The 12,687-nt window shown below is 39.5% G+C and overlaps 1 non-coding gene across 1 annotated transcript; it reads right to left on the bottom strand.

The window, feature by feature from the left end:
- Nucleotides 1–467: 467 nt before the first annotated feature.
- On the bottom strand, nucleotides 468–543 carry TRNAS-GGA (transfer RNA serine (anticodon GGA)). Its single transcript has one exon. It is a non-coding gene; the product is annotated as a tRNA-Ser (tRNA).
- Nucleotides 544–12,687: the final 12,144 nt, after the last annotated feature.

The following is a 12,687-nucleotide window of genomic DNA, read 5'->3' on the forward strand; positions in this document are numbered from 1 at the left end:
AACGATCCAGATAATGAAGATACATGCATGACTACATTTTCTTTGTAATGTGTATAATGCCCCAATTTATCTAATTCTTGGAGTATGAGAAAATGGACCTTAAAACTGAACTTCTTCCAAGGCAAAAACTCCCTAACAGAAATAAATTAGATACATCTTAAATGTATTACATTTTTTTTTTTTTTGTATTTTTCTGAAGCTGGAAACGGGAGGCAGTCAGACAGACTCCCGCATGTGCCCGACCGGGATCCACCCAGCATGCCCACCAGGGGACGATGCTCTGCTCATCTAGGGCATCGCTCTGCCTCAATCAGAGCCATTCTAGCACCTGAGGCAGAGGCACAGAGCCATCCTCAGCACCCGGGCAAACTTTGCTCCAATGGAGCCTTGGCTGTGGGAAGGGAAGAGAGAGACAGAGAGGAAGGAGAGGGGGAGGGGTGAAGAAGCAGATGGGCTCTTCTCCTGTGTGCCCTGGCTGGGAATCGAACCCAGGACTCCCGCACTCCAGGCCGACGCTCTACCACTGAGCCAACCGGCCAGGGCCTGTATTACATTTTTCAGAATCACAAGAAGAGGCTTTGCAGTCAGCACTTAGGAGACACAGATCTGTTTGGTCACTCCTTGTGTATTTTTGGTTGGTTGTTTTTAAGATGTTCCTGAAATGATGGTCTTTCCATAAATTTGCATAGGCAAACAAATTTAAACAACTTCAGCAATCACATAAGTAGCTTATATGTACACATTTTTTTTCATTTATTTTAGCCCCAAATTCAATAAGCATAAAACAAACTGTTCTGTTGAACACTTTTGCTACTACTCACGAAATGTCATTATTTATAATGTCAAACACACTTGGGGCTGTCCTCTTCTCACACCTCTTGGGGGAAAAAATAAGAATGGATTATTCAAATGATTTAAAATCCTCTGTGACATGGGCCCTACAGCAATACTATAAATTTTGTTTTCACTCCAAGGTTAGTTGCAACATTGGCTGTGATTTAACAGCCACGATTCTGTGGGAAATGGCAATGATATTGAGCTCTGACAAATTGAATTGGTCTCAAGGTATTGGAGGATGACTAATAAATCTACAACTTGATACAGAAAATATTCTATACAGGATGTTTTTTTTCTTCTTGAAACACATGTGACATCCTTTTAAGTGTCAATACCACTAGCGGTTTGGTTTACTTAAATTGTGTGTTTGGGAGTGATTTCATTCTGGTTATGATCAACACCCACCTGTCTATGACAATTTCTTGGGATAAAGGTACAAAAGAGTGTTATTTTGTTTTGTTTTCCATACAGTATGACATTTTATTTTGAATGTCATCCCCTCGCAAGAATTGGCAAGGTACTTTTTACTGCTGTATTTTGTGTAGTTTTTTTTTTTTTTTTTTATGCCATGAAAGGGAATACTATGTTTTCATAAGGTTCTCCCAAGAATCTGACTTAAAATTTGCCATTTTACTACTGTATATCAAAATATATAAACACTTCTACTGAGACCCAAAAGTGTAAGACAGCATGTCTAAACCATAATATGCGTGTAATAAAGAGATTCAAAAACAGAATTATGGTTTGACTATAAACCTCTTAATCTATCTTTGACAAGGCTTTGTAGAGGTCTATTTTTATAATAATATTATTACCTGTTGGGATATTTGCCTAGAATTATTTTCTTTTAAAAACATTCAAAACTCATCTCTGAGATTTTATCACTTGTTTTTATTCATTGATTGCTATATTTGCAAATATTGGAGTTAACAATGGCTTATTTACCATGTCAGAAAAAGGCTTTTTGATCCACTCAGATGCCATGTTTCTCACAAGGGTCCCCTATTGCTCCATCTACTCACATCAGGCTCTTCTTGAGACATGCCAGCCTTTAACTGCACAATTAAAATTTTGATTATAGAGTTTTAATTTTATTTTGCACGATATAAATAATTTTAAAAATAAATGGTAAGTTCCATATGTTATGTCTAATGTTCCTTAAATTTTATATCCTGTCTTCTTGGGGAAGCTTTACTTAACCTGCCCTAGATGTTGTTATTTGTTTATTTTCTCAAAACCACTTAGCACTTCATTACTTGATATTAGTATCATAGTTTCCATGCCCCATGGTATCAATATTGTAATTTATTTTTTACAAGAGCTTATTTTACTTATATATTTCTTTGGAGAGTTGATTGAGGGTAGACACTAAGACTTACATATTGAATAGAAAGCACACATGGCCCAATGGCTATTGAGATGACTTAAATGGATTATATTTGCTATGCACAGACTGATAAAAAATTATATTGTGCTATAAATTATGAGCATGCTATTATTTCAAAACATTTTATCTTTTTAAATATTTTAAAAGTAAGCTGGTGAATTTATCAAATAAATGAGCTTCTCACATTATAATATTTTATGTCATGAATAATTACTATAAAATAAGAAATACAGCCTACAACTGAATTAAAGATTGTAAAGAAAATGTGTTTAAATTTATAAGAAAAAAATGAGATAAATAACTTAAATAGGCCCTGGCTGGTTGGCTCAGTGGTAGAGTGTCAGCCTGGTGTGCAGAGGTCCCGGGTTCGATTCCCGGCCAGGACCCACAGGAGAGGCGCCCATCTGCCTCTCCACCCCTCCCCCTCTCCTTCCTCTGTCTCTCTCTTCCCCTTCCGCAGCCGAGGCTCCATTGGAGCAAAGATGGCCCGGGCGCTGGGGATGGCTCCTTGGCCTCTGCCCCAGGCGCTAGAGTGGCTCTGGTCAGGGCAGAGTGACGCCCTGGAGGGGCAGAGCATCGCCCCCTGATGGGCAGAGCGTCGCCCCCTGGTGGGCGTGCCGGGTGGATCCCGGTGGGGCGCATGCAGGAGTCTGTCTGACTGTCTCTCCCCGTTTCCAGCTTCAGAAAAATACAAAAAAACAAACAAAAAAAAACCTTAAGTATCTAACATTAGGTGACTGGTTAAATCGGGTGTTCAGTGTGTGCATGTGATAGGATACTATGAAATTTCTACAAACTAGGGCAACATGCAATAAATTTGAAAGGTTTGTATTCAAGATTTATAAGTGTCTTTTAAGTAATAAAAGTAAGAAGAAGAGTGATAACAGTCCTCTTTGCCTGTGACTCCCATGATAGGGAGATTTCAAAGTGCTAAAACAAGAACTATCCCAGGCAAATTAGAGTGGGCTCATCACCTTATAAGAGATCTATTTTAAATTAATGTGTGTGATGTGATTTGCTGCATACACATATACACATACAGTATATTTGTGTAACTTATACATACCCTTAAACATACATATCTTATATATACATATACTAAGAAAGACCAGAAAAAGGATGTTTAGAGAAAATATGCCATAATTATGTATATATGAATATATACAGACAGACACACATGTATAAAATCTCCATTAAAAGGTGGAAGCATATATGTCACCTTTATTATGTAACAAGCAACCTCAAAATCTCGAAAGCTGATAATAAGAGACATTTATTTCCGACTCAAAAAGAGGCCAGCTGAAAGTTGACTAGATCTGGCCTGGATTGGGTCCAGAGTTTTGTGCAGGTCTGTTTTGCATGTTTCTTATTCTAGAACCCAGGCTGAAGGAACAGGGCTGGCCAGAGGCATGGCCATGCCATGGCGGACAACAGGAGTACCAGAGAGTAAGCTTCCGAGAGCTCTTGCTCTGAACTGGCACTTCTACCCACATGCAACACAGTCTTTCTTCCCACATTCCAAAGGCCAGAGGAAATTCTGGCCAAGCCCAAATTCAGTGGGTCAGGAAGTATACCCTACCCTAAGTAGGAGCAGAGTGAATACTTGCTGAGAAATAATCTAGCGTGCCAGTTGAGCATTTGAATAATGTTTATTTTTCCAATTATATATATATGTTTCCAATGTTCTAAACTAAAAGTGTATTAGTTTAATAGTCAAAAATATAATTTAGAACAAACAAAAAAACCCTGAAGTCCCACAAGAAGTATCCTACTCAGCATAGTAAAGAGACAAATGCTGCCTATTTTCTTGTCTGTAGAGAAAAACACTTTTACATTATACTTTTATGCAAATAAAAGTGGTGACTCTTTATGTACGTTTAAGGTGGAGAAAACTGAGAATGAAACTTAAATAGTGCTAAAAATAACATCTAATTTTGGGGAAAAACTGTATTACCTATACAGAGATAGGTATGTGCATGTTCCAAGGATGTGACCCTGTGTTATTTTTAAGATCCTTGATTAAGGTAGGAGAAAGATGACAGTTTGGGAAGATTTCATTCACTGTAGAAGGACAAAGCACATTAGAAGATGTTCTATTCTCCAGGGACTGTGCAAAGAATAAAATGATCTCTATCTGATAATTCTCTGGAGAAAGTATCCAGACTAATTCTTATGATTTAAATATCTTTAATAGCTGCAATTACTACTGGTTTAAAGATTCACCTCTGCTTTAAAAGATGGGCTATTCCAATCCATTCCCAAGCAGCTCAGCTACTATAAAGAATATTTGGGGGGGGGGATCAGTCATAAAAATATTCTTATGATGCCCAAAGTGCCACTTCTGCCCACCCACTCATTTGTAATTGTTAGGCAAATGGTAATAAGGAATTTGGCCCCTGACAGCATTTTAGCAATTAAACTTCTAATGCATCAGGCTGCCAGCTGTGGATACGGACTTCTTGGCTTCTATTTCTTTGTTACTTATAACAATATGTTTAATTACTGAACCATAAAACAGACAAAACTAATTAAGAGCTGGGATGCTAGGCTGATGGTGCAGGTGTACATTACTCATGACCACCACCTGTGGCCAGTCTCTCCAGAGCACTTTAGCAAAAGCTGTTGGATTTTGATTTTTTTTTTTTTTTTTTTTTTTGCGATCAGCAGTGAGACAGAGACTGTCTGTGTAAAAGCTAGAAACTTAGCGGCATCCACCTCATAGACTGCCTTCTGGCCGGCTGGGTGAGAAACTCAAAGAATGCACAGTCACTGTGCCTGTCCTTCAGAAAATCCCACAGTCAGATGCCCCTATTTACTTTCCAAGAATATGAAAATATAAGTCAAAGGGACAGATATTGTAAGGTATTTTTCCCCCGCCAAGAAGGAAGGTAGAGGGCTCAGAGCCACAAAGTGTAGAATAACAAAAGGCTTTATTGAGTACAGAGCACGCATCCTTCCCGGCAAGGTTCCCTGGCCCCGAGGTAAGATGGAGGCCAGGGAAGTTGCACGGATTAAACCGCGTGGGAGATATTTAAAGGGGTCCCTCTAGGGAAGTTGAGCTAATATGACGTGGTGAAATCCCACTGGCTGATAGACGGTCGCTTTTTTCCAAACGGTTCCTGTGAAGCTTCTTTTGGCGCCTTGGTTGTGGGCGATCCTAGACAAAGTTCGCGGGTCTGAGTTCTCCACGTGACCATCCCCGTTATCCATTGACCTTACAGATATAATAGCCTGTGAGTTTACTTTGCCATATGTTTACCTATAAAAACAAAAATATTCAAGCTTGTTTGCTGGTACATGAATTGATTAATTCAACAAAATAAAGTCTTAGCTATAGGTCACATATTCATTTCTGTGTTAGAAATGCAATTTGAAAAAAAATTTTAAAGCAACAAAAATAAGATTCACATACAACTGTTTACAAAATTTCTGCACAAGGCTCACCTGGGTCTAACTGAATCCCTGTGAGGCAGGTCAAAGCACGCATTTGTATTAAGCTTATTTTATCAAAGAGGACACAAAAGCTTTTTTTTTTAATGAAAAATAACCATATGTCAGAGCACGTTGCACTTTGGTCACAGATTCGAATTTAGTGAGCCACAGAACACACTGAACTTTCCTCTGTACCGTCCACATCTCGACTGGCATGGCCGTGGGCTGCTCCGCTGTATACACAGTGTTATGTCATCATCTGCGCATGTGCACATGCTGCCACATCATCCTGCAGACACTGGGAGGGTTTTCCTTTTATTTGGTGCAGATTTCACATTTCTATCGTCTTTTCTTGCTTTCCTGTGGCCGGTCAAAAGTGCACCATGACTTTACGGACACACTGTAGTAAAGGTATATTTTCTTTATTGTTTTAAAATTTTTAATTGAATGTGTGATAGTAAGTGGAGAACAGTAGAAACTGAAATAATTTGTATGAATTCCTGGAAATCAGCCTGGTCCTTCTGTTGTCAGAATGACGACGGTTTAAAGTGTTGAGTCATCTAGTCCAGAGTTCAGCAGGTGTTATTGTTGCTGTTACCACCTTCAGTGAACAACCCAATTCAAGTTATTCGATTGATTTCTCCCGCTTCAGGAGCTATCAGAGTTTTTCTTAGTGTTTCTTCAACCTCAGCTTTCAGCCAGCCTTGCACCAACTGCAGCATAGAAGGCCTCTCTCCAGAAAAAAAAGGGCTCTTGCTCCTTCCCCAGGGAAGAACAGGACTGCTGGAAGAATAGGACTGCTTGTTACTGACTGCTCGATAGGCAAGTGGATGGGAAGCAGAGGCAGTTCTCTTGTGCCCGTGTGGGGAATCAGTCTCAGGATCTGAATGCTAGGGCTTTGCAGGTGCGGCTTTCTCACATTCCGATGCCCCCACCCCACCCACAATAGCATATCCCCTCCTATAGTGGCTCTTGTGTGGGAAAGACTGCTCTTCCTCTGGGCCAGTGCTTAGTGACCTTGAATGCTATTAATAGAAAATCCGGTGCAAGATTCTTCATGCCATGGGAGAAGTTTGTTTCTACTTTCCTTCCCACAGCAACAGTGGGTATTGCCCTGAGAGGGACAGAATTTGCTGGTCTTCTGCAAGCATCGTAAGGTTATCTATCTGTTTTTCTTGTTAACAATTCACAACCCCCAAATTAGGCAGAATGACTTGAAGTTTTATTATTTTATTATGAGTTGAAGAAAAAATCCCTACCTGAACCTAAAACATTTATTTTTTTTAGCTTATATTTTCAAATATTAAGCTTGAGGACATTAAAACACACACACACACACAGGAATGCTCTGTTTAGTGAGTGCCGTTAAGCAAAGTATAATAATACTATATGAACATAAGTGGTTCTATAATAAAAAAATAATTGACAATTAATCTAAGTATCCAGACCTTAAAACAAGAAGTTTAAAAAACACTCTGATAAAATTAGTGAATACAGTCAAGGGTGAAACCATTAAATGACAGTGTTACCTCTGAATGATTAATTTACTAACATGGTGCTGGGCAATTCTCACATAAGGATGTTCATTATTTCTTGAAGCTTTCCTTTTCCTTCCCCAAATTCTCAATATATAAATGATAAAGAGCACTTTATAACTGATGAAGAGCATTTTATACCCCTTAGTCATGCATTCATTGGCTACACATTAGCTTTCTACTCTTTAATGCATAAATATATGCAGATGCATTTCATTTTTCAGTCTCTTTGATTTTTGCCATTTATTTTTATTTTTTATTTTTTCAGAGACAGGGATAGATAGGGACACACAGACAAACAGGAACGGAGCGATGAGAAGCATCAATCATTAGTTTTTTGTTGCAACACCTTAGTTGTTCATTGATTGCTTTCTCATATGTGCCTTGACCGTGGGGCTACAGCAGACCGAGTAACCCCTTGATCAAGCCAGAGACCTTGGGTCCAAGCTGGTGAGCCTTGCTCAAACCGGATGAACCCATGCTCAAGCTGGCGACCTCGGGGTCTCGAACCTGGGTCCTCTGCATCTCAGTCCAACACTCTATCCACTGCGCCACTGCCTGGTCAGGCTAATTTTTTTTGCCATTTTATATAGACGCTACACTAGTCCAATAGTTGTTCTAAACTGGGGGGAGGGAGGAATCTGCTGTTTTCTCATTCATGATGTTCTTCATAAACTAAAAAAATGCACTAGTATTAGAAGTGTTTATGTGGCTGTTTCACATCTTTTTACTGTAATGCTTGGTTTATTCTTAGGTGAATACAACCACTAGAAATCATTTCAAAACATAACCAAGAACTGTGATAATACTTGATCTAGTGTTCTGAAAGACTCCTGAGTGTCTCCTTTTCTGAGTTAGAATACAAAAATGGAAGAATAGAACACATGCACACTGAATGACAGCAATTGAAAATAAGCAAAAAACAAACAGAAGAACAACTGACCGTTATCCAGTAAAACTAAGTTGAATTCAAATGCCAAATAATTATGGATTAATAAGACCCAGAAAGATGATTACATGGACTGGTCATCATTAAGGTTGCAATATTATGAATAAGCAATACTTTGGACAGATTCTCGGTCAAGCAGTACCACAGGGGATTTAATGTCATGATTAGGCAAACACACTGGGTAATGTAATATCCAATGAAGGAAGTTTTACTTTAAAATTACTCAGATCAAAAATAACTTCAGCCTGACCAGGCAGTGGTGCAGTGGATAGAGCGTCACACTGGGATTCGGAGGACCCAGGTTCGAGACCCCGAGGTTGCCAGCTTGAGCACCGGCTCATCTGGTTTGAGCAAAGCTCACCAGCTTGGATCCAAGGTCGCTGGCTCAAGCAAGGGGTCACTCAGTCTGCTGTAGCCCCACGGTCAAAGAACATGTGAGAAAGCAATCAATGAACAATTAAGGTGTCGCAATGAAAAACTAATGATTGATGCTTCTCATCTCTCTTCGTTCCTGTCTGTCCTCATCTATCCCTCTCTCTGTGTCTCTCTGTAAAAAAATAAATAAATAAAAAATAAAACTTCTAAAAAATTAATAATAAAAAAAACTCCAAAAAGTAGAAGCAAGAAAAAAGCAAGCTAAGGTTTTGGTATTAATAAATAGTGAGGTGACATCTATTTAAAGTAATCTACCCAACATAATTCAAATATATTCTCTGTACACATCATATTTTTAATATTGCCTGTGTCAGCTCTTTAGACCAAAGGCATTGAAACAAAAACACTAAACTGGTGACAACTTGGAGCAGTCTAGGTACTTTCTCTTACCTGGATGTAACCCCAAAACTAATCTGACAGGCTGATTTTTTTTTTTTACAGAGACAGAGAGAGTCAGAGAGAGGGATAGACAGACAGGAATGGAGAGAGATGAGAAGCATCAATCATTAGTTTTTCATTGCACGTTGCAACACCTTAGTTGTTCATTGATTACTTTCTCATATGTGCCTTGACCGTAGGTCTAACCCTTTGCTCAAGCCAGCAACCTTGGGCTCAAGGTGGTGAGCTTTTGCTCAAACCAGATGAGCCTGCATTCAAGCTGGCGACCTCAGGGTCTCGAACCTGGGCCTTCCGCATCCCAGTCTGATGCTCTATCCACTGCGCCACTGCCTGGTCAGGCGACAGGCTGAATTTTTTGACTTGGTCTTTAGGAGATACAGCCACCATAACCACATAAGTCACATGCATTTTCTATTTTTAAATAATACAGTAAGAAGCACTTAACCCCAAAATAATTCTGAATAAAGTTTGACATTATTTTGTTAGTACAAAACAAATCTTGTGAGGTCACAACAACATCCTGAGGAAATTATTAAAATGGCTGGCAGAGAATTCTTATTGATTGAATATCAAGTAAATAAGATGAAACTTTATTTCAGTGTCTTTAGCCATTATCTGATAGCTCTAATGGTTGAAGAGTTAAACACTGTAACTCAAAAGCTAATTCATGTTTATTTCAAAAAAATAACAAACTGTCTTTTTCAGCACAAACCAACAAAAGATGATTCTCAGTTTTCAAAGAAAGATGGAACAACTATGAAAATTATACCAGTGGATCCAATGTATTTATTGAACTTAGCAGAGTGTGACCAAAAAGTAATTTTGTTTGTTCTCACGTTTATTGTCTTTGAGCAGGTGGCTTGTTGTTTCCTACTCCTGGATGAGATCTTGGACAGATCCCATTGGTTTCTCTGTGATTTATAAGTACACTGCTCACAAAAATTAGGGAATCAGAGAATGTGTGGATACTCCAGTTCTTTCAGATTTTTGCAAGTGCATTTTCACCAATGAAATAATAGTTGGTTTTGTATCTCTTGTGCATAGTCAAACAACTTTCTTTGACTTGTTTGCTTTTCTGATGTTCTTGTTTAATTCTTAAAAAATCAAATGCTTCTTTTTATTATCGCTTCATATTCATTTTGAAATATCCCCTAATTTTTGTGAGCAGTATATTAACATACACTCTCACTGTTTCAGGTATTAACAAGTCTGGCCCTGGCCGATTGGCTCAGTGGTAGAGCATCGGCCTGGTGTGCGGGAGTCCCGGGTTCGATTTCTGGCCAGGGCACACAGGAGAAGTGCCCATCTGCTTCTCCACCCCTCCCCCTCTCCTTCCTCCCTGGCTCTCTCTTCCCCTCCCGCAGCCAAGGCTCCATTGGAGCAAAGTTGGCCTGGGCGCTGGGGATGGCTCTGTGGCCTCTGCCTCAGGCGCTAGAATAGCTCTGGTTACAGCAGAGCGATGCCCCAGATGGGCAGAGCATCGCCCCTTGGTGGGCATGCCAGGTGGATCCCGGTCGGGCGCATGTGGGAGTGTGTCTGACTACCTCCCCGTTTCCAACTTAAGAAAAAAAAAAAAGTCTGAAAAAGTCACAGATATTTTTATTCATGTCATTCAAAATGTCTCTCCTCTCTTTACCTCTACTCCCAACCCCTCTGCATCCGCAGTCAGATTCCTCTTAAGGCTGGAGCTTCCAGTGAGGAAGGGAAGATGGAGGGAGGGTCACAGGCTGGATTTCAACCTCACCCTGGACCTCCGTGCCGGGCATTGACTGGAGCACCAGAAACCAGAGCCCTGATTCCGCCTTTCCACAAAGGTGTTTCAAACCCCTCGTGAGGCCAATTCTGAGTCACAAGAAACTCAGCTCTTTGCCCAAACACACTCTGAAGGAGAACTTCCACACCATATTCATTCTGTTGTTCTCAGGTCAGCCCTGGGATTTTAAAGCAAGTCAAATACTATTTCTTTTATTTTTCCAATTCCAGAAGATGAATGCCAAACTTTCAAAGGAGCTCTCCAGGCATTTCTTTCCATAAACCCTCATGACATGGTTTAATGTGAGAGAAAAACCCATTAGACATCAAATCTCTAAGGCTCAAGGAAGGGAAAAGCAATAGAACACTGACTCTTCTAAGAAATTCTCACTCCTGGTCACGTCTATCTCCTCTTGCACTGAGACCGGGAGATCTAGGATTGATAAAATATGGTGGTGTTTTTTAATAGCATCATAACAAGTCCTGCTTAAAACTGGCTCCAGCTATTCTCAGCTCTGGTTAAGTTTATAAACGCAGTTTACCTAATTTTTTTTCTTATTGAATTCCACCCTGTTCATAAAGTGTTTGGGATTTACGGAGATTGCTGCCTTCCTTTTGAATTGGAAAGTCTGTTTTAAAAAACAGCAATATCTACTAAAATCTTTGAGAAAGGACAGAAATGGGATAGGGTTGGCCAGGACATAGATAAAGCAGCTGTTAGTCAACCACTAGGCCACATGCAGGGAGGTCAGCCAAGGCAAAGGAGCAAGTGAGAGGGTGAGGGTTGGGAGGTAGATGGAATAGTTTGCCAGTAAATAGTGTTAGGGCATCTAACTTTGAGCACTGAGTTTATGATAGAGAGTACTGGCTCTACATTTTTATAATGCTCTACTTACTGACTAGGGTGAGGCAAAGGTAGGTTTACAGTTGTCATATGAAAAATCATGTAATAATTAATAAATAATATAAGAATAAACTGAGTTTTGCACACTCACACTGTAAAATACTTTTGCCCACCTGTATACATAAAGGAGTGTTTCTATATACAAAACTAAATTCCAGCCCTGACTGGTGGCTCAGTGAATATAATGTTGGCCTGGTGTATGGACATCCTGGGTTTGATTCCCGGTAAGGGCAATCAGGAGAGGTGACCGTCTAATTGTCTCTCCCTCCCATTCCCCATTTTCTCCCTCTTTCCTTCCCTGTTGATTTGAGCATAGCCTTGGGCACTGAAGATGGCTCCATTGGAGCACATCAGCCTCAAGCGCTAAAAGTAGATCAGCACTGGAGCATCGAGCATTGAAGCATTGACCCAAGATGGAGTTGCCCGGTGGATCCTGGTCAGGGCACATGAGGGAGTCTGCCTCACTCTCTTCCCTCTTCTCACCTAAAACAAACAAATAAACAAACAAAAATCCAAGCCAAGCTGTAATTAGAGTGAAGACATTAGTGTTGGGATCATGTCAAAGTAACAAATTAAAAATTAAATAACATCCTAGAGACAAAATCTTAAAAATCACAAAATTTGTTTTACAACTCTTGGTGGCTTCATATTTTAAAGGGATGATATGTCATTTTCCAGCCAATCAAAGGCCATTTATTGAATGCCAACTCTAAGCATCATCCAAAACTAAACACTACAGAACGTTGTGTTATAAGTGAAGTGAAAGTCACATTGTAGAAAAGTAAACTTTGATATATTTCACTAAAACATGCATTGTGTGCTGAGATCACAGAAAGAAAAGTATTTGAAATTGTTATCGGCAACACTGAATTTAATATTCCTGTATGTGAAAATCATTTCTATAACCTAAAGTAAGGTGCATTTTTCTAGTAACTTTATATATTTTTAATGAGCAGAGTTCCAAATAAATATGCATTAAGTAACACACTTTAATATTTTTAGATGTATTCACCAAAACATGTGTTTGAAGATGCCAGCCCATATGAAAGTTCATTCA

This window comes from Saccopteryx bilineata, chromosome 7 (assembly GCF_036850765.1).
Source record: "Saccopteryx bilineata isolate mSacBil1 chromosome 7, mSacBil1_pri_phased_curated, whole genome shotgun sequence".
Taxonomy (NCBI): Eukaryota; Metazoa; Chordata; class Mammalia; order Chiroptera; family Emballonuridae; genus Saccopteryx; species Saccopteryx bilineata.